At 50.3% G+C, this 21,837-nt stretch overlaps 1 protein-coding gene across 1 annotated transcript in view; it reads left to right on the top strand.

The window, feature by feature from the left end:
* Nucleotides 1–3,489: 3,489 nt before the first annotated feature.
* The window catches only part of LINGO1 (leucine rich repeat and Ig domain containing 1), an 827,164-nt gene continuing 808,816 nt past the window's right edge, over nt 3,490–21,837 (top strand). Inside the window, exon 1 of the mRNA XM_053272886.1 lies at nt 3,490–4,378. The gene's annotated coding sequence lies outside the window, so the exon portion shown is untranslated. The remainder of the gene's footprint in view (nt 4,379–21,837) is intronic.

The raw sequence follows: 21,837 nt of genomic DNA, 5'->3' as shown, positions 1-21,837 counted from the left end.
GGTCTGACTCAGTATATGGCAGCTTCCTATGTTCCTGTCTGAGAAGGCCCAGTCCTAGTTCACCACCAGAAGAACTGGTGGCACCCAAGGACAGATCTCTCCTAATGATCTCAATGACTGGTGGGAATCTTGTAGAGAAAGGCACGCTCTCACAGGCAAGCCATTTAGGGCTTTAAAGGTAACCCCTGTTACCTGAACAAAGAGGCACCATTTAAAAGTGCTGATTCTCTTTACTGAGCAGGGGGAGAGCAACTGGCCCTCTCCATCCCCAGCACAGCATCCCTCCAGTGGCTGTTGCTGGTGTCTATCTTAAGTCTCTTTTTAAGATTGTGAGTCCTTTGGGGACAAGGACCATTTTCATTTACAGTATTTATTTATTTGTATCTAAGTTAATATAAATATCTTTGGCAACTTGTTGAAAAGCGGTATATAAATTTTCATCGTCGTATTTGTAATAACCAGCACTTTGTACTTTGCTTGGAAACATACCATTACGTGATTAAAGCTACATCTTTGAATGGTCTTGTATTGTATTTAAAACAACTTGATTATTTAGTCATATTAGCACTTGTAGCATTTGTATGTAGGCTACTTTAGGATTGTGACCCGTTTCTACCATCTGAAACCCTGTAAAGCTGCTGCCAGTCAGTGTAGACAATACTGACAAAGGTGACCAATGGATGGACTCAGTATAAGGCAGCTTCCTACATGCCTAAGTCCTTGAGCAGTGCTTGAAAGCAACAGTCTCTCTTACCATTTTCTCCAGCCAGAGATGCAGATCCCCGCCTCCTCAAGCATTTGTTGCTTCTGACGTGTTCTGAGTGTGGATTCTATGATAGCAAATGAGATTTTCAATGAGACACCATGAATCCACTCTCATTTGCTATCATAGAATCTACACTCAGAACATCTAAGAAACAACAGAACCCTGTACACCATGGGTTAGAAACCCATGGGGGTGGTTGGCACCCTATGTGCACTACACCACCACTTGCTCTGGGCCACCCCAGCACCCCCCAAGTGCACTTATGGGGCTGCTGAAACCTCCATTATACCTAATGGGGAAAAACCTTAAAGTTGCGTAAACTTCAACAATTCACCAAAAATCAGCCCTTTGCCCAATCACTCTGCAATTGGGGTGGTAGCCTCCACCAATTAGGAACTACCACCCCATCCCACTCTTCTGCCTCAGATCCCACATTATGTCCCCAATCTGCCCCAAAGACACTAAAACTTCAGAAATTCACCAAAAAACAGCCCTCTGCCCAATCCCTCTGCAATTGGGGTGGTAGCCTCCACGCATTAGGCTCTACCACCCCACTCCACTCTTTTGGCCCTGGGACCCGAAATTCGAGTAGACATCACATCAGACCTTTTTGCATTGAAGTCGATGGGAGGCAAAAAGGCGGGAAATTCAAATTGACGTCATTGCTTAAAATGGAGGGGGAAGAAGAAGGCATTTATTGGCCACAAAATGGAGGGCCAAATATTTCGGATCCGAAACAGGGGTGATTCGTTTTGGATCCGAATAATTTGGGGGGGCTTCGATGGTGATTCGGTTTGGATCCGAATCAACTGAAATTGGCCGTTTCATGTACAGATCGTTCTTTACCTGAAATCCATAGTCTCCCATTCATATACAAATCCTGCTTAGCAAAGGGTACAATCCATGCTTGCTACCACAAGACCAGCTCTCTTCCTATCTGGAGATGCTAGAGACTGACTGAACCCAGCACCTGTCTGTGTACAAAGCAGAGCTCTGCCACCTAGCTACAGCCCAATTCCCTGAAGTTGCAATTCACCACATACAGAGGTGGGGGCCGGTGGTATATGAGCCTGAGACAGACTCTTCTCCTCATTCTTGTCTTAGGAACATAGGAACATAGGAAGCTCAGCTGCCATATACTGAGTCAGACCATAGGTCCATCTAGCTCAGTATTGTCTTCACAGACTGGCAGCAGCTTCTCCAAGGTTGCAGGCAGGAGTCTCTCTCAGCCCTCTCTTGGAGATGCTGCCAGGGAGGGAACTTGGAACTTAGATGCTCTTCCCAGAGCGGCTCCATCATCCCCTAAGGGGAATATCTTGCAGTGCTCACACATCAAGTCTCCCATTCAAATACAAACCAGGGTGGACCCTGCTTAGCTACAGGGACAAGTCATGCTTGCTCCCACAAGACCAGCTCTCCTCTCTCAAAGTCTTCATCTTTCTCTCGGAAAGCTGCCACTGTTTCTGGGCTGGCAGCGACTCTCTAGATTAGCCCACCCCCCCACCCCGGGCTACCAGCTGGAAAAAAGGGCAGTTCTCCTGTACCTTTAATAGGTGCAGGAAGAAGTGGGTATTTTCAGCAGGTGAAGCATGTTATGCAAGCGGGGGGGGGGGGAGGCACATCTGCTGAAATTCCCTTTGTGCCTCTATTGAAGGTATTGGAGACCTGTCCTCTTTTTGGGCTGGTAGCCCCAACCCTAGCCACAGTTCCCATCCTCCCCAGCCACAAGGGAGGGGGATGATGGGAGTTGTAATCCAACCACCTATGGGGACCCACGCGGTTCGGTGCCCCCCTCCTCTAGGGCGCCCCCTGGCTTTGTAAGACCCTTTTAATTGGAGCCGTGGGGAAGCCTGGGATACTGAACTCTGGCGTCTCCTTTCTTAAAGATACAGCCCCGTGTGGGGAAGGGGATGGATGGGCGATGCCAAGGAACGGGAAAGTGAGGCACACTGTAGGTATCCGAACTCTGGTATGCATTTTAGCAAGGATGACTGGATGCGGGGGATGCCGCTATGGGGCAACGCTTCCCCCCCCAGCAAAGTGGCTCCCCCCCATTTCCGATTCAAAAATGGAATATGTGGGACGCAGCTCAGCTCACCCATCAATGCACTCTGCCCTTTCCCCCAGCCCACGTTTTTCTGGTGCCCCCACGGCCCTTTATCTGAGTTACTCCGAAGCAAAGGGGCACGCTGAACCAAAGGAAAAGACGACTCCCCCGCCTGCCTTCAAGCCAAAGCTAGGACTTCTGAGCGCGTGCAGAGAGCACTAGCCCCTCTCTCCGCCCAGGCATGCGGGTTGCGGAGGCTTCTCGCCCGCTTTTCCACAAGCCGTCAGAAGCTCCTCGCAGAGGCTGGTGTGAGGCAGGCGCGGGCTGCTGCCGCTGGAGTGGTGCCTTGGGCTGGGGGGGGGCATGGGGGCAAGCCCCCCCTCCCCACAGTGGCTTGCCCCCCTTCTGCTTCAGGAATCTAGTATGTGGAACCCAGCTCGCCCACCCAGAAATGCCCTTTCCCCCGCTCTCTGTCTCCCCCCACTCATTTTTCCCCAGGGGCAGCTGGGGGGGGGGAAGCACCCTCCCCCAAAAGTGGCTCTGCACCCACGTCAGTTTCAGAGCTCGAGTAGGTGGGACCCAGCTCGCCCACCCAGAGCTCCGGGGGAGGCGGCGGAGGGAGAGTGCCCCCCCCCGTGACTCTGCGCCCATTTCTGTTTCAGGACCCTAATAGGTGGCACCCAGCTAGTCCACCTAGAAATGCACTTTCCCCTCTACTGTGCCCGCCGCCGCCGCCCCCTCCCCATTTTTTGGGGTTCTCGGGGCCGCCGGGCTTGGACGCTGCCAGAGTGGGACGGCGAGAACAGGAGAAGGAGCGGCGGCGAAGGTAGCAGCGGCACGCAGCATCCTCTCTCCCCACCGCTCGCCTCCTCGTCCCCCACCGGGGAGCGGAGCGAGCCCCACCAGGCGACGAGGCAGCCTCTCCGGCTGATGTCATCCGCCACCGGCAAGGAGGCTGTGCCTGCCTGAGCAGCCGAGAGGGGGACCCGAACCGCCAGCAAAAGCCAGAGTCCAGCAAGAGGAGGAGGGAGCGGGTTGCTGCTGCTGCTGCTGCTGCTGCTCGTGGCGGGCGGGCGAGGCTGGAAGGGGCGGCTGGCGCGGCAGCTCTGGCTTAGGTGCTGCCGGATCGCGGGGCGGCGGCGGCGGCAGCAGCAGCAGCAGGCGAGCCCCCTCGACGGCCAGCGCGGGGGGAGAGGCCGGGTCGCCGCTGGAGAAGGAGAGGATGCGCGCTCCTCCGCCCAGACGCCCTGCGCCGCCGCCACTCCCGCTGCTTTCCGAGGAGAAGCAGCCGCCCCAGTGATCGGCGCAGCTGGGGGGCAGAGAAGGCAGCGGGGACGCTCGCAAGCCCCGCCAGACCCAGCCCAGCTCCCCGGAGCCAGGCGCAGCCAGCGGAGGGGGGCCGCCACCGCCACCACCGCCTCCTCCTCCCCCTCCCCCCAGCTCCGGAGCCGCTCAGACGCGCGCCCCAGCAGCAGCAGCGGGAAGCCGAGCCCTTCACATGTTCCTGGGACTGCCCTTCACACGTTCCCGAGGACGGGATGCGGGACAGGTGGCGGCTGCGGCGGGTGAGTCCCCGGAGGGGAGGCTGCGCCGGGTTGCTGGGCGATGAGGGCGCGTCTCGGCAGCCTCCTTCCCAGCTGGGATGTCGGTGGGTGGGGAGCTGGCAGCTCTTCCTGCTGCTGGCCCGGGCTGAAGAAAGCCTTGGGGAGCCTGGCTTGCGTGCTTCAAGGCGCTGGCTGGGGCAACTCAGGCGCTTAGTGCATGCTCAAAAGCACTCTCCTCGCCCCCCCACCCCTCTCCATGGGTTGCATCTTTTAAAAATGCTCCAGGGAGTATGGAGCAGGCGGGGAAGTCTGGTGGAGATATCCCAGGGAGTAGTACGGAGCAGTGTGTTGATTACACAGTTCACATCATTGTCAATGTTGCGTTTTTAAAACCTAGCATAGCCCCCTGGATCCTCCTCTCCTGGGACTGCTCCTCGGGGGGGGGGTGTCCTCACAGCAGCCCCATCTGGGAGCCTGACTGGCCCAAGGTCACCCAGGGAGGTTCTTAGCTGAGTGGAGATTTGAACCCAGGTCTCTCTAACGCCAGCTCTCTAACCACTACCCCTGGCTGCCTCTCCAGTCTCTGCTGTAGACTGGCGAGGTAGCAAGAGATGCTGATCACTCCGGAAATGGCCTTTGGCAACCACCTTTCTCAAGGTTCTTTTTTTGGGGGGGGGAGGATTGTGTGTGGGGTGGGGGAAGAGTGCTTCTCAGCAAGCTTTTAAGGCCTGCTCTTGGATAATTTCCAGATTAAACTGCAAAAAAGTCAGTGTGCGAAGAGCATTTCTTGGGGCTGTCTACTTCATAATAAGTATAGCAGTGCTGTTAATACTGGTGACACTGTCACCTGAGAAATCACAGAGCAGCTTTGTGCCTTTTGGTTTGCACACCTAGTCCAAAGATTCCTTTAATACTTCATAACACTAGTCTCTCTCTGTAGCAAGCCGGCCATATAGGTCCTCTGGCCCCCCATGTGCTCCGAAATGTTGGAAGGCTTCTTACCCTACAGGGCACCTTCATATTCAATTGGGCCCCTCTCCTGTCTGCAGTGAGTGAACCTTAAGGGCGGGCTTCCAGGTCTCTTGGCAACATAGAAGTGTGCCAAATACTATTGTTTGCGAACTTGGGCAGTTGGCAGAAGAGAGCCTGTGTGCCGGGGAAGGAGAGAGTGAAGCGGAGGTCTGAAACCTCTCTGAATCCTCTCTGGTGGGATGGCTTTGTGAAAATGTGATTGTGCAGCACTCCGGTGCTACAGTCAGGCCAGGGTGGGAAAGGAAAGCCAACCCGTGGCTGAGATTTGTGTACAAGTGCTGGGAGCTTCTGGTTCTCTTTCCTGGCTTTCAGACGCCTGCTTTTTGCAGGCTTTGGAAGAAAAGGGCACTCCTTCCAGGAATGCTATTGTTTGTCTGTCTGTACTTGCTTGGCCGTTTTCCACCTCTCTTATCCTACGATGACTGCCAACTGTGTCTTCCTGGCAGGGTTTGCATCCTGTCAGTGGCTGAAGCAGGCAGCCGTTTGACACGGAAAGCTTTCCCTGTTGGATTTCTTCCTGGCACACAGCCCTGAGAAGTACAAGAGCATGACTGGTAAAGGGAAGCGCTTGGCAACACCATGTCTCTTGCACTCGGGCTTTTTAAAAAGGAAACTTGGAACTGCACAGAGGTAGATAAAGGTGAAGTGTGCCATCAAGTCGATGTCGACTCCTGGAGACCACAGGGCCATGTGGTTTTCTTTGGTAGAATACAGGAGGGGTTTACCATTGCCTCCTCCTGCACAGTATGAAATGATGCTTTTCAGCCTCTTCCTATATCGCTGCTGCCCGATATAGTACAAGCGGGGATTCGAACTGGCAACCTTCTGCTTGTTAGTCAAGCATTTCCCTGTTGCACCACTTAAGGTGACACTGGTAGATAGATGGACTTTATTACGGTCATTGGTCAGTGTGTCGATACAGAAACAGCTGAAGAGGGGTATGTGATTGCTGTGTGCTTGCATACAGCACACTGTGACCACTCACCTGTGCCTTTTGGTGATTAGAAATGAGCTCTGCTGATGTTTAGAGACCCTTTGCTTCTGCACCTCTCCAAAGGTCTGGACACTGATAAAGGAAATAAATTTGCTTAGGCATTCCTAAGGATGGTCTTCTACAGTTTAGCTTGGGACGTTGCTTTGTGGTAATGAGTTTACTAGCAACATCAGGGTCTGCAGTTAAAGCCTGGACTACTCACTTTACTCCTCAGCAATCATTTTTGCATGACTTGAATTCTTAAAATGTACAAATGTTTTTTGGAGTTGTACTACACACATACATGGAATAGCACCTTTTGTGTCTGATTGCACATTTTAAGAGAGCTCTGGCTTGCTCTGAGTAACAATCTCCTTGTTAGGGGATGTTTGGGGTTGTGGGTAACCCAGAGGGACAGGTTATGACTTCCTTTCATGGTCAGGCTTCTTTGCCTTTAACATCAGCCACATGGCCTTTAGCAGGGGAAGCTTTTCTCACCACTTGCCTCCTTGTCAACAAACATTACCTGCTTAATTCACCTGTATGAGGCTGAGGTTGCTCTTAGACAAGGGTTGGACACTGAACGGCAAAACATATGGTAAAAGTAAAGTGTGCTGTCAAGTTGTTTTCCGCTCCTTGCACCCACAGATCCCTGTGGTTTTCTCTGGTAGAATATAGGAGAGGTTTCCCATTGCCATCTCCTGTGCAGTATGGGATGATGCCTTTCAGCATCTTCCTAGATCGCTGCTGCCCGATATAGGTGTTTCCCATAGCCTGGGAAACATACCAGCAGGGATTCGAACCGGCAACCTTCTGCTTGTTAGTCAAGCATTTCCCCACTGTGCCTATATGCCTGGACTTTTTGAACGTAAGCCATTGCTAAGGAACTAGTTTTGCTTTTGAAGCTCTACATCACCTTGCAGAAAATTAGGTACTTTAGAAACAATAATAATGCTGGAGTGGAGAGTGATTCTACAATTGGTATGACTTAATGTGTTCTGGGAGCCAAACAATACATTATATTAAGCCTACTGTAATGACTGGCCAGCCACATAACTGTGCAGTGGGGAAGTAACTTGCCTAGGGAGCAAGAGGTTCATTCATTCATTCGATTTCTATACCACCTTTCCAAAAATGGTTCAGGGCAGTTTACACAGAGAAATAATAAATAAATAAATGGAACCCTGTCCCCGATGGGCTCACAATCTAAAAAGAAACGTAAGACAGACACCAGCAACAGTCACTGGCGGTCCTGTGCTGGGGGTGGATAGGGCCAGTTACTCTCCCCCTGCTCAATAAAGAGAACCACCACATTAAAATCATCACGTTAAAAGGTGCCTCTTTGCCAAGTTATCAGGGGTTGCTGGTTCAAATCCCCGCTGGTATGTTTCCCAGACTATGGGAAACACCTATATTGGGCAGCAGCGATATAGGAAGATGCTGAAAGGCATCATCTTATACTGCACAGGAGGAGGCCATGGTCAACCCCTCCTGCATTCTACCAAAGACAACCACAGGGCTCTGTGGGCACCAGGAGTCGACACTGACTCGATGGCACAACTTTACTTAAGGGCTAATAGGTTTGTTTATTTGGGAAATATTATCTGTGAGGGACCTTCATAGGGAACATAGGGAGCTGCCTTCTACCGAGTCAGACCCTTGTTCCATCTAGCTCAGGATTGTCTACCCAGACTGGCAGTGGCTTCTCCAAGGTTGCAGGCAGGAGTCTCTCTCAGCCCTATCCTGATGATGCTGCCAGGGAGCGAACTTGAAACCTTCTGCATGCAAGCATGCAGGTGTTCTTCCCAGAGTGGCCCTATCCCCTAAGGGGGAAATATTTTACAGTGCTCACATGTAGTCTCCCATTCAAATGCAAACCGGGGGGGCACTGCTTAGCAAAGAGGACAATTCATGCTTGCTACCACAAGACCAGCTCTAGGAGGAGCCTGATGTGTGGAAGGGGGGGGGATTTAATATTTTGCCCCCATCATGGTTTCAGTCTGGATTGGAGGCCCTTGTAGCTGCTCTCTACCCAGCGAAGAAAGATCCCATTGGACATAGTTGCAAAGTCAAAGTGGATGTTTTTTATTTAGCAGTAGAAAAGGGAGAATAAGTTCATCCAAGAAACTAGCAGCTTGGGGTATGCTGATGGGGGGGGGGAGGAAATATACCATATTTACCTGAATAGAAGATGTATCTGAATTTAAGTCCCCTTAAAAAAAAAATAGAGGTTATACAGTATGGCCTGTATTTACCTGAATGGAAGAGGACTCTGAATTTAAGACACTCTGATTTCTATCAAAGAACTTGGAAAAAACCTAGTTTTGGATTCAGGTAAATACACGGAGAAGGTACGAGCAGCCCTGCTTGAGGAGACTAGGGGCGTGCGAACCGGCTCAAATCCAAACTGGCTCAACATTGAACTGGTACGGTTCGAAGGTTCGGGATTGAGCCGAACCATCCCCGGTTCGGCTCTAACCCAAACCAAACACATACACCCCAGTTTGGGGGTTCAATGAACATTTCTTTTTTTGAAAAAAACTTACCCCCTCCAGGAGGCTTCTCCAAGATGGAGGGGGAAGGGTCCACGGAGTTCCCCCCTCTCCCCACCAGCCCAATTAGGGCATCTTCGGCCCTGACCCGGCCATGCAGGGTCCCACTGCGCAGGCGTGGCAGACTCCAAAATGGCTGCAGCACCAGGGAATAGGCCCAGAAAGGGCTGAAGCCACCCAAACCAGGCAATTTCTAATAGAAGGAAGACCACTGGGGGGAGGGGGGACCTCTGTGGAAACCCCCCCCACCTCAGAGAAGCCCCCTGGAGGGGGGTAAGTTAACAAAGCATTTTTTAAAATGTTTGTTGAAACCTCACCGAACTGAATGGGGGGGGGGGTTTGAAGGGGGCCAAAACCAAACCCTCTCAGTGCGGTTCGAGTTCAGTTCAAACTCGAACCGAACCAGTCCAGGTGGTTTTTGCACATCCCTAGAGGAGACCAAAGTTATGGGGTGGATCCGGGGCACAGCTGCATGTGAAGAACATAGGCGGCTGGGTGCCCTGCCAGGGAAGGGGGCTATTGGAAAAGCTGCAGCAGGCCCCGCCATTTACAGTCTCTGCCATTTACAGATCCCCCCCCTCCACTGTGGGTCCTTGCCAGGGTTCTCACTCTCTTTTTCCAGCTGTGTGCAGAATGAGTTTTGTTCTGGGCGGCAGCATCAAGGCTGTGTGTGTGTGTGTGTGTGTGTGTGTGTGTGTGTGTGTGTGGTTTCAGCCCTTTCTGGGCCTATTCCCTGGTGTGTGTGTGGGACCTTTCTGATTCAACCTGAGTGGAATTTTAAAAACCTGTATGTGCATGCTGGTAAGTAAAGTGTGCCGTCGAGTTGGTGTCAACCCCTGTGGACACCCTGTGGTTGTCTTTGGGGTTTCCCATTGCCTCTTCCCGCGCAGTATGAGTTGATGCCTTTCAGCACCTTCCTAGATCACTGCTGCCCGATATAGGTGATTCCCATTGTCTGGGAAACATACCAGCAGAGATTCGAACCGGCAACCTCTGGCTTGCTAGTCAAGTCATTTCCCTGCTGTGCCATTAGGTGGCTGCTTGCACAGAGGTGCACCTAGGTAATTTTGGAGCCTGGGCCTAAAGGCTTTTAAAGGCCTTTGGAGGGTCCCCCACTCCCCTGCTGCAAGTTAAGCATCATCCCCCTATACATACATACATACATACACACACACACACACACACCATGGCACATGCAGTATTTTTAAGACATGGGTTCTCGAGGGCACAAACAGCAGCTGTACTCCCAATAATGTAAGCATATAAAAACGGTATATTTATGCAAATATGCAGTAGCAGAAACATTTCAACACACAATTTAACATATTTCCATCCCACATACTTCTCCCCCCACTCCCCACTCTGTCTTTAAAGAGCTGCCCAGCCACCAGCGTGGTGACCATATCACCTGAGACAGACTAAAGAGGATTTGGGGGCTCCCAGGGGGTGTGAAGGCCCTGGATTTCAGCCTGGAAGTTCGGGGGTAAGAGTGCCTCTGTGCATGCATGTGCAGACTCCTTAGAGCAGGCCTTCTCACCTTTGGCCCTCCTGCAGATGTTTGTTTGTTTGTTTGATTGATTGATTTCTATAGAGAAATAATAAATGTTGTAGGCCAGATGTTGGCCTACAATTCCTATAATCCCTGGCTGTTGGTCACTGTGGCTAGGGATTATGGGGGCTGTAGTCCAAAAACATCTGGGGGGCCTAGGGAACATGAGTCCCTGCCCACTACTGGCCTCCGTAACCTCAGTAACCACCACAGCTGCTATGATTGGGAAAGAAAAGCCAGCCAGCTGTGGTGCTGTATCATGATGCCACTGCCCAGTTGTTGCGATGCCTCCACAAACTTCCAACTGGTCCATTATCCTGGCCAACCAGATGCTCCCAGTTTATGAACCCCAACTCCTCCCCGACTGCAGCTGCTCCCCATCAGCTGCTGTCCTGTGGTATGGAAATTGCATGGAATGTGGAAGCATGTGGAAGTTTTTTTAATCATTGTCAGAAGGTAGGGAGGAGGACAGATGAATCTGCAACTTCTGCTGGCCCTGATGGTTTTTCTCTTCCAGTAAGTAGGATGGTATTGAGAGAGAAGAGGGTTCTTGGCACTGCTGTAGGCACATCTCACACAGGGCTTGATCTGACAACTCCACATGGATTGGCTTTGAAACCAGTTTCCAGGGCCAGAACTCAGCACTGGAGAGAGAAGTACTAGCGTTGTCAGTGGCAGAACCAGAGAGTTGACTCTGATTTTTCCACACTGCCGTCCCAGCATTCCATTGATGGTTGGTGTTCGTGCAGGGCTGCACGGTGTCGGCCTTCTTGAAGATATTGGATTCCAGCTCCCATCCCTGACTGTTGGACCCTGTGGCTGGGGATGCTAAACAACAACAGCTAAAGTTGTGCAGCCCTGCTGTTTTATAGCTGCTTCCCTCATAAACACAAAGTAATCTTATGTAGATTTAACTAAGAGTTTATTCAGAAACAACTCCAATTACTCCTTCTCCTCCCTTTTAGGACTGGTTGGAGCAGTTCAGTCTCAATTTGGACTGAATTGTGAGTCCGCGAACCAGTTCGGTTGAACTCATCAGCCAGGACAGTCAGGTCGATGAACCGACTTTAAGCGGTTCACGATCGAACAACTCAAACCGGCCCAGTTTGCAGTAGACAGGTTCACCATTGAAATGGTCCATGCACACTCTTACTCTCTTTTCCTTTCTGACTCCACCCCCCACTCTCTACAGGATCCCCACTGGGACAAACGTCTCAACAACAAAACATGAAATATTGCTAGATAGAATACAACACATCCCTCCCCCTTATAACAACCAGAATAGAATTAATTTAAAATTCAGTGACACAGTCTTGAAGTCTTTTACGTGGTCTCCAGTCGCACACACTTCTTCTAATTCATGGGCTCTCTGGCACAGATTAGTGATTTTTTTTTTCTGGGACAGAGGATTGTCCATCTCTTTCATCAACCTCCTCTGTGAGCTCAAAACTGAAGTCAAGATCAAATTCCTCGCCAGTTCCTCTCTTGAGATCAGACTCCCTTTTCTCAGAGTATGCATGCTGGAAAGTCTCAAACTGTTCAATTTCTTCCCATCATCCAATATGACAGAATCTCCTCAGATTTTGATTGTTTTGGTCCAGCATATTGGGAACACCCCTTTCTCACTTTATAAGGTAGCTGGACTCAAACAAAGTCCCCCACCTGAAACATTCGCTTTTTTGCATCCCATTTCCGATCCATATACAATTTATATTTTTGTTGCTTCTCTCTCCCTTACCTGATCACAAATCTCGGCCGCCTCAGGGTGAGATGGCATGGAAAGCCCTATCAGTTGTTGTTATTGGGTAAATTTGGTGGTAGCTTTGTGTCAGCATTTGGTGGTTTTCCTGTAGTAAAATGTGGAGTAGTTTGGTAAGCAAATAGAGCTTCATGGATTTCCTCTTTCCAGGGTGGTTGTTACATAGTAGCCAGGAGCATTTCCAGACGGGGCTTTTAGCTCGGAGGGTAGGGTGTGCATTTGCACATCAGCTGGATTCGCACTGAAGCCTATGTGAGATATTGGGGAGCACTTCACGCATGATTCAGGTTTTTCCTTGCAAATTAGAGCCTAGCCCAATTTATGGCTGGGGTAAAAAAAAAAAATCCACTTTTTGCATCGGTGTTTTTGGGCAAATTCAAATTCGCAGTAAACCTTGTTTCTGGGAAAGCTCCAGTTGTAAACTTTCTCTCACTAATCTGTTCATTTTTCCCAGTAAGCCATTCCCTCCAGGACGGTGCAAAGAAATAGTCTTGTTTTATCCCATGGTTATGCAAGTATTGCTCCATCTCAAATGAGGTAAACTGTGGCCCATTGTCAGTCACCAGTCCTTTAGGGAGGCCTTCTCTCACAAAAACTGCATCCGTGGACTGGATCACCTTGTTTGGTGATCTTCTGGCCACCTGGAATAGTAATCCACCATCACTATAACAAATCTTTGTTTTACAGGTTGGTTATCAAATGGCCCAATTATATCCAGAGCAAGTTTTACTTGGTGATGGTTGGAGTTGTAGTTTAGCAACATCTGGAGTGCTGCCAGTTGGGACCCCCTGAACTTGGGCACCAATGGGGGTGTGTGTGTGCGCAGACATTGCTTTTTAAAATCTGCAACCACTGCTGCTGCCTTACATGGCTGGGCATAGGCATGGAGCCGCAGTGTCCGTTTTATGGCTTTAAAAAGGTATACTCTCCTTCCTCGCCACTCCCTGCCTCAGCTACCTATATGACATGGTAGTGTCATACTCTTTCTCTCACAACACTAGAACCAGGGGTCATCCCATGAAATGAAAGGTTGGGAAATGTAGGACTGACAAAAGGAAGTACTTTTTCACATAGCACATAGGTAATCTATGGAATTCTCTGCCGCAAGATGTGGCAGTAAAGGGGCAAATTTTAAAAAGGGGCTTAGACAAATTCATGGAGGACAGGTCTCTCAGTGGCTACTAGTCTGGTGTCTGTGGGCCACCTCCAGCCTCAGAGGCAGGATGCCTCTGAATACCAGTTGCAAGGGAGCAACAACAAGAGAGAAGGCATGCCTTCGCCTCTTGCTTATGGGCTTCCCAGAGGCATCTGGTGGGCCACTGTGTGAAGCAGGATGCTGGACTGGATAGCAGTGTTCCCTCTAACAAGGATTCACAGGCATTGTTGACTACAACTCCCGTAACCCCCAAGCAAAAGCCATTGCAGCTGGGGATTCTGGGAGTTGTAGTCAACATCATCAGGGAATCCCTGTTAGAAGGAGCTCTGCTAGATAGGCCTTGGGCCTGATCCAGCTGGGTTGTTCCTATGACTTTGCCCGTCACACATTCACTTAAAATTATATTCTGTATGTTAGAGACTGTTAACTGAATTGGGGGGGGGAGACAAAGTCGTGTTTTACCTAGGGTTCCCCAAACCATAGGGCTGGCCTTCAGAGGTGCACCATGGTAATTTTGGAGCCTGGACCTAAAGGGCTTTGGAGCCCCTCTCCCAGTATTTTTAATACATATATAACGTGACCACACCACCTGGGGCAGACTAAAAAGGATTTGGAGGCCCCCAGGGGGTTTGGAGGCCCTGGACTTGGGCCTGGAGACCCTGGACTACTTACCCGGAGGTCCAGGAGTAAGAGTGCCTCTGCTGGCCTCGCTTGGTCCTAAGTGCATCTTGTCATTGTGCCTTTGAAGCATTTTCAAGACACCTGTCTGGGCAGGAATGGCATTCGCTTTGCCTCGCCATTCAGAACGGTGCCAGTGGAAATCGGAGGGCTCGTAAAGGGACTTCTGGCTCCGTTCAGAACACGCTGTCGGAACATCTGGCACATCTGTCTCCCTGCCCTCGCCGTGCTGCTTGTCTTCAATGAACCTCTGGGGCAGGCTCCGATCAGATGCTGAAAATGGCCCCGTGTGAGCCAGGCTGTAACTAGGGAGTCTCAAGATGGCTATATACTTAGGGCGGAATGGCTCCTGTCTGCCAGCTGAGGAGAAGTCAGTGTTGTGTGGGGCGACCCAAATGTGCCATGCTTTGCCGTGTGCTCGTTCGTGCACACGCACTTCTTGGCAAACCCCTCCAGTTTGCTTGTTGGGATCGGCTCCTGGAGTTGTTTTATGGGCTAAATCTGCACTCTGGTCCAGATAATTAATAGCCTACTCTGCCATGAAGGGTACGTGTGCATACAATTCAAGAGCTAACGGAGCGGAGTGCTGCAGGGAATCGTGGCCAAAGTCAATAGGATGCCAGCTGTAAACAAAGAGCTGGCATGACTGCATAGGAATGTCTGTGTGCGTGCATGCATCCTGTTTTTAAAAGCAAAGGCGTGCCCTGGCAGTGGCAAGAGGTACATAGGATGGAGAGCTGGTCTTGTGGTAGCAAGCCTGAATTATCCCCTTTTGCTAAGCGGATCCGGCCTGTTTAAATTTGAATGGGAGACATGTGTGAGCACTGGAAGATATTCTTGGGCTGCTCTGGGAAGAGCATTTGCATGCTTGCATGCAGAAGGTTGCAAGTTCCCTCCCTGGCATATCCAGAGGAGAGGAGAGCTGGTCTTGTGTTAGCAAGCAGGACTTGTCCCCCTAGCTAAGCAGGGTCTGCCTTGGTTGCATATGAATGGGAGACTTGATGTGTGAGCACTGCAAGATATTCCCCTCGGGGTTGAGCTGCTCTGGGAAGAGCAGAAGGTTCCAAGTTCCTTCCCTGGCAGCATCTCCAAGATAGGGCTGAGAGAGAGATTCCTGCCTGTAAACTTGTAGAAACTGCTGCCAGTCTGGGTAGACAATAGTGAGCTAGATGGACCAATGGTTTGACTCGGTAGAAGGCAGCTTCCTATGTATGAGAGTATTTGTTTTCAACTCTGAATGATGGAAATGAGTGAAGTTGGCCTTGTGTGTGTTGTGTGTTCTGATGCAGGTGTGTATCTGTATACATGCTTTCTTTTTTAAAAAACAAACAAACCCTGTATATGTCAGGTTTCTTCTTAAAGTGCATGCAATGTTTTGGAAGATCAAACTGTTGAAGCAGTGGGCAAGGCCATCTGGCACGACTGTGGATTATGCCTGCTCCTCTGAGCCATGGAGCTTTGGGTTAATAGGATAACTTCCTCTCTTTGGTATCCTTCCTCTCCCTGTTTCAAATGCCACTATGAGTCCGTGTGCAAGACGGCCTTGATCCCTTCCTTGGTGTGCTGAGGATGTGAACGAGAGACCTTTTGTTTAGTGGTAGTCACAATTCAGGAGTGTGATCAAGCACTCCCCTTGATCTGGGAGCGCTGTGGAGATGAAGCCCCAGGCATATTGAAGAATGGGGAGGGGAGCTGATCTCGTGGGAGTGAGCACGAATTGTCCCCTTTGCTAAGCAGGATACACCTTGGTTTGCATTTGGATGGGAGACTATATGTGAGTGCCATAAGATATTCCCCTTGAGGGATGGGGCTGCAGCTCAGTGGAAGAGCATCTGCATGTAGCAGGTCCCAGGTTCAGCCCCTGGCAGCATCTCCTGGTAGAGCTGGGAGAGACTCCTGCCTGAAACCTTGGAGAGCTGCTGCCAGTCAGTGAAGTCAGTGCTGAACTAGATAAACCAATGGTCTGATGGTGTAAGGCATCTTCCTATGCTCCTATGAAGGTGCTTTTCCATAATGTGACCTCACACCTGTACACTCCAACTGTCATTATTTTATTAATCCTATTTTCATGGTGAATCACTGTCTGAATTTGGGCTGTATTCTTGCTTTTGGAGAAGACGTTGCGGGTGCCTTATTTAACCTTTGCCGACGTGAATTGCTAGCCTGGTCAGTCTGTCTTCAGCATTCAGCTGCCTTTTTAAGGGACTCTGGCGATTAAATCTCTGAGTGCTGGGGGTGGGGCACTCTTTGAAAATGCCCGCAAAGGGACACAAAGGCACTGTGTGCATTGGCTCATTTCACGTGCCAGTGAGCCTCCATCTTGAACGGTGGTTAACAGATTGTAGGACAGCTGTTTTCTCAGCATATCTTTAACCTAAAGAACAAGTACCTTCTTGGCTTTTAAAAACTGAACAGCATGCAGAGCAAATGGATACAAGAAAACAGAGTCCAGCTTTCAGCCATGAGTAATCATATGGAGGGGGTTGGGAGAACCTCAACCTCATAGAAGAACCTCAGTATTCCCGGGGGGTTCCCTTCTCCACAATTGCTGTGAATACAGAAACCGCAAATACTGAGTCATTGGGACTGTGGGGGTTAGGTTCCTGGAGGCCTGAAAATTGCCCCCCCCAAATGGGGGGAAAGGTTTAAAAGGGGAAAATAAAGTGCCCTACCATGCTCTGCGGGCTTTCAGCAATCCAGTAATGCCCACCCCCACCCCCCGATGTTGGAAATAGTCCATTTTAAAGCACTTTCCCATGACTTAGGAAATGTAATTTCTGATATGGGTGGCAGAGAAAACAGTTGATAGAGAGAAGTTTCTCTCTCCATCCCTTGGTATTTGAACCTGGGGTCACCTGTTGAAGCTAAATGCTGGGCGATTCGGGACCAGGAAGTACTTCTTGACACGATGTGTAGTTAAACCGTGGAACTCACTGCTACTGGATGTGGCGATGGCCGCCGATCTAGATGGTTAAAAAGGGGAACAGACAAATACACGGAAAACAGGGCTATCAGTGGCTAATGGCTTCGTAGCAGTGGCGGCTGGTAAGGATGTTGCCAGCAAGGGAGGGGGGGAAGGCGGGAGTCACCTTTAAAAGTAAATTAGAAGGTGCTTACCTGCCACAGTGCCACACCTGAAAACCCTCTCACCAGCAGCAGAGCACCTCTGCCACTCACCTGGCCTCGTAGAAGCCATTTGTGTGGTCAGCATGGTGTTGCATGCACGGAAGCCAGGTGAATAGCAGAGGTGCTCTGATGATGGCCGGGTGTTGGGTGGAGTGACGCTGGTCAGAAGGACTTTCAGGTGCAGTGCTGTGGCAGGTAAGCACCTTTTAATTTACTCTTAAAGGTATCTCGCTCCAAACTGCCATTCCAGCAGTGCTTTTACCGGCGGCCACTGTTTTGTAGCTATATTTTTGCATCGGCATCAGAGTGGGCATACCCCTGAACACCAGGTGGTAGGGAGAACCAAGAGAGGAGACAGTTCTCTCTCTCCCCCACAGGTATGCTTCCTAAGGGTGCCTCGTTGGTCACGGCGTGAGGCCTTGGCCTGATCCAGCAGGGCTTTTATTATGGAAAAGAAAAGATTTTTTAAAAAAACAAAATAAGCCTCATAAACTTATTTTCTGAAAACAAGCCCTTTTGTCTGGTCCAAGAAATGGACCAGCTGATACCCTCATTAAGGCTGTGGGCTCCTTCCTTTTCACCAGGCATACAAAGCCATAAAAGAGATGTTATTTTTTCCCCTTCATTTCCTTTATTCTCAACAGAGAAGAGAATCCCTTTCTTGGGTGGGGCGGGCAGGGAAGCTGAAGGGTGTGTGCTGAATGCAGGCTTCTTTGGGTCACACCACCAGGTAAAATGATCTCTTATTTGGGGGGATCCAGTGTCTTTTATTTGCACATCCAGGGACTTAATTAAAGCATAAAATCTGAACATTGGGAAGAGAGCCACTGGGAAACCAGAGTCCCGAGGCACCTCTCCATCTGTCTCTTTCTCTTGGGCTGGGCTGTACAACTTTAGCCCTCCACCTGTTGCTGGGCAATTCCCATAATCCCTGACTCTTGGCAGCTGTGGCTAGGGTTGATGGGAGTTGTAGTCCGGTAACAGCTGGAGGGCGGAAGTTATGGAGACCCTGCTCTTGGCCGTGAAGGAGTGGGTAGAATTCCTAATGGAGGGCTCGCTCATTGTGACTTGGGCCAAGGAAGAACCCAGGGCTGGTAAGGAGGGCTGGTCTCATCTATTTATTTATTGACTTTCTATACCACCTAATATAGAAATCTCTAGGCAGTGGTCTTGGGGTAGCAAGTATGAATTCTCTCCTTTGCTAAGCAGGGCCCACCCTGGTTTGCATTTGAATGGGAGACTATGTGTGAGCACTGTAAGGTATTTCTCTCCGGGATGAGGGCGGCTCTGGGAAAAGCATCTTCATGCTTGCATGCAAAAGGTTCCAGATTCCTTCCCCTGGGATCTCCAAGATAGGGCTGAGAGTCCCCTGCTTAGCTGAGCAAAGAAACAACTTTTTAAAGTGGTGGTCCTCTTTATTTAGCAGAAGGAGAACAACTGGCCCTATCCATCCCCAGCACAGCATCCCTCCGGTGGCTGTTGCTGGGGGTCTATCTTCTGCTTCTTTTTTAGACTGTCAGCCCTCTGAGGACTGGGATCCATCTTTATTTATTCATATCTATGTAAACCACTTGGAGGACTTCTGTTGAAAAATGGTATATAAATATTTGTCCTATTCATAAATATTCATTGCGAGAGACTCCTGCCTGCAACCAGTGGCAGAGCCAGCCGAACGGTGGCCTGGGTCTGGCCCTGCTCGGCAGCCCCCTCGTCACGCTCCATGTGCATGATGTCACATGCACAGGGGCGTGGCGCAGGCCCCAGAGAAGCCCAGAGCAAACTCCCCCCTCCCACACCCGGACTGCTGAGAGCCTGAGCGTACTCTCCGTTTCTTATTTCAGGCAGTGCTGGCTGCCTGATAGGGCATTTTTCTCTTTCTGAAATGACATACTGAGAGCTTGCTCGGGCTCTCGGCAGTCTAGGCCACACCCCCTTTGCGCATGATGTCACAAGCAAAGGGGGCGTGGCCTGGACTGTCAAGCAAGCTTTCAGCTTGTCATTTCAGGCAGCACCAGCTGCCTTATAGGCCGTTTTCTCCTTTCCCTCCAGAGAGGGAGAGAAGGGAAAACATCCTATCGAGCAGCCAGCACTGCCTGAAATAACAAAAGGAATGTTCGCTCGGGCTCTTTGCAGCCCGGGCATAGGGCAAGGGAGTTCGCTCTGGGCTCCTCCGGAACCCAAGCCATGCCCCCCATGGGCTTCGATGACACCTTTTATTGGCGGCCTGACTTCTTTGAACCCAGTTGCACAATGGAGGCTCCGCCCCTGCCTGCAACCTTGGATAAGCTGCTGCCAGTCAGTGTAGACAATACTGAGCTCGATGGACCAATGGTCTCTGACTCAGTAGAAGGCAGTTTCCTATGTTTCTAGGGGGTGTGGGGCTCCCAATATTTTAGAAGAGCTGCATAGCCACATATTGCTAAACTGGTGCCGATCTGGTGGTTGAGAACTGAAGTTGCAAGTAAAGATTTTTTTTTCGGGGTGGGGAAAAAAAAAGGCTCTCTAGTATCTGTGGTGTTCAGTCAAAGTACCTGCAATGTGAGCCTGACATCAGGATTGTACATCTTGATTTGCGCATGCCGTGCTGTGAGGTGAAGTCCCACAGAGTGCGGATGAATGATAGCCATGACTGCGCCGCCTGCCACAGGGCTTGGCCAGCACATGCGATATGGATGGATTTGGATTCATTTATGCTGCAAATGAGGGAATGAAGCAGCTGTTTGTCATCTTTGCTGAGGTTTGTATTGGCCCCAGAGGGCATTTGACAAAAATTCAAGCCACAGTCTCCTGTATCCACAAATCTGATAGGCTCTTCCCCTCACACACTGGCAACAGAAGCCATTCATGGGTTTATTGGGTAAAAGCTGCATCTTCAGCTGCTTTAAGCTGGGAGAATCACACATCTTAAATTCATATATCCCCGCTGACCTGGCACAGAGCATCTGTGCCCCTAGTCCTCTCTGTCTCTCCTCCCTCCCTCCAGATCCATTCTGGTCTCCTCCCCCTGCCCTACAGCCCCAGTCCGTTCTCCCCCCACCCAGTCTGCTTTCCCTCCCCTCCCCTCCCCACCTGCTGGCCTGGCTGGTGCCTGGTGCTTCTCTTCCCTGCCCGAAGGCCTGGTCGGTGTTTTCCCTCGCCGCCGGCCAGCCTGGTGGCGGCAAACTCATAGCTATCTGGCAGCTGCTTGCGAACTCTCGCGAGAGCTGCCACGCATGAGATTAGCCATGGGAATGCCTTAGAGAATTCAATATATAGGTATAAAATCATGAGCCTTGATGGATCAGATCAAATATTCATTTAGGCCAACATCTTTCCCCCCGCACACGGACAAAGTGTTTCCTGGAAGCTCACAACCAGGTTTGGAAGGCCTGGGAAGAGAGCTGGTCTTCTGGTAGCAAGCACAAATTGTCCTCTTTGTTAAACAGGGTCTGCCCTCTTTGCATTTGAATGGGAGACTATATGAAATTCCTCTTAGGGGATGGGGCCACTCTGGGAAGAGCATTTTCATGCTTACCTGCAGAACGTTCCATGTTCCCTCCCTGGCATCTCCAGATAGGTCTGAGAGAGATTCCTGCCTGCAACCTTGGAGAAGCCACTGCCAGTCTATGCAGACAATACTGAGCTAGATGGACCAAGGGTCTGACTCAGTATATGGCAGCTTCCTCTATTCCTAAGGCAGTAGGCCACACATGCTGGTTCCCAGTGACTGGTATTTGAAGGTATACTGCCTCTGAATTTGGAGGTTCCATCTGGCTGTCATGCCCAATAGACATTCATGCCTCTGAGCCATGCATTTGTCTCATCTCCTTGGAAAGCAATCTTTACCAGTCAACATTGCCACACTGAGTGGTGGATTTCATATATGATGACACATTGCATGGAGCTTTTTTTGGCCATACTGAGCCTACTGGCCATCAGTTTCATCGGGTGACCACAAGTTCTATTGCAGGGCTACTCAACTTTGGCCTTGCTGCGGATGTTGGCCTACAACTCACTCCATCCCCAGCTATAAATGTTTTTGGCCATGATGGCTTAAGATGATGATAACGGTAGTCCGATGTTATCTGAGGACCCAGGTTTGAGAACTGCTGCATTAGAAACATAGAAGGCTGCTGCCTTATACCAAGTCAGACCCTTGTTCCATCCATCTCAGTATGGTCTACACCAGGGATTCTCAACGTTGGGTCCCCAGATGTTATTGGACTTCAACTCCCATAATCCCCAGCCCCAGTAGCCTTTGGTTGGGGATTATGGGAGTTGAAGTCCAATAACATCTGGGGACCCAATGTTGAGAATCACTGGTCTACAATGACTGGCAGCAGCTCTCCAAGGCTTCAGTCAGGAGTCATTCCCAGCCCTACCTGGAGATGCTGCCAGGTATTGAACTTGGGGCCTTCTGCGTGCCTGAATGCAGATACTCTTCCAAAGAGCTATGGCCCAATTCTGGAAGAGGAATATCTTAGTGTTCACACATGTAGTCTCCCATCCAAATGCAAACCAAGGCAGGCCCTGCTTAGCAGAAGAGGCAATTCATGCTTGCTACCAGAAGACTAGCTGTCCTCCCCACCTTTAAGCTTAAGGCACAGAAATGGGTACTAGGTTTATCCAGCATTCTGAGAACCTTGGTTTCTGTTGTTGTTTTTTAAAAGGAGGAC

The sequence above is a fragment of the Hemicordylus capensis genome, chromosome 10 (assembly GCF_027244095.1).
Source record: "Hemicordylus capensis ecotype Gifberg chromosome 10, rHemCap1.1.pri, whole genome shotgun sequence".
Lineage (NCBI taxonomy): Eukaryota > Metazoa > Chordata > Lepidosauria > Squamata > Cordylidae > Hemicordylus > Hemicordylus capensis.
Note: the sequence above shows the minus strand (reverse complement) of the source record. Positions and strands in the feature narration are given on the sequence as shown.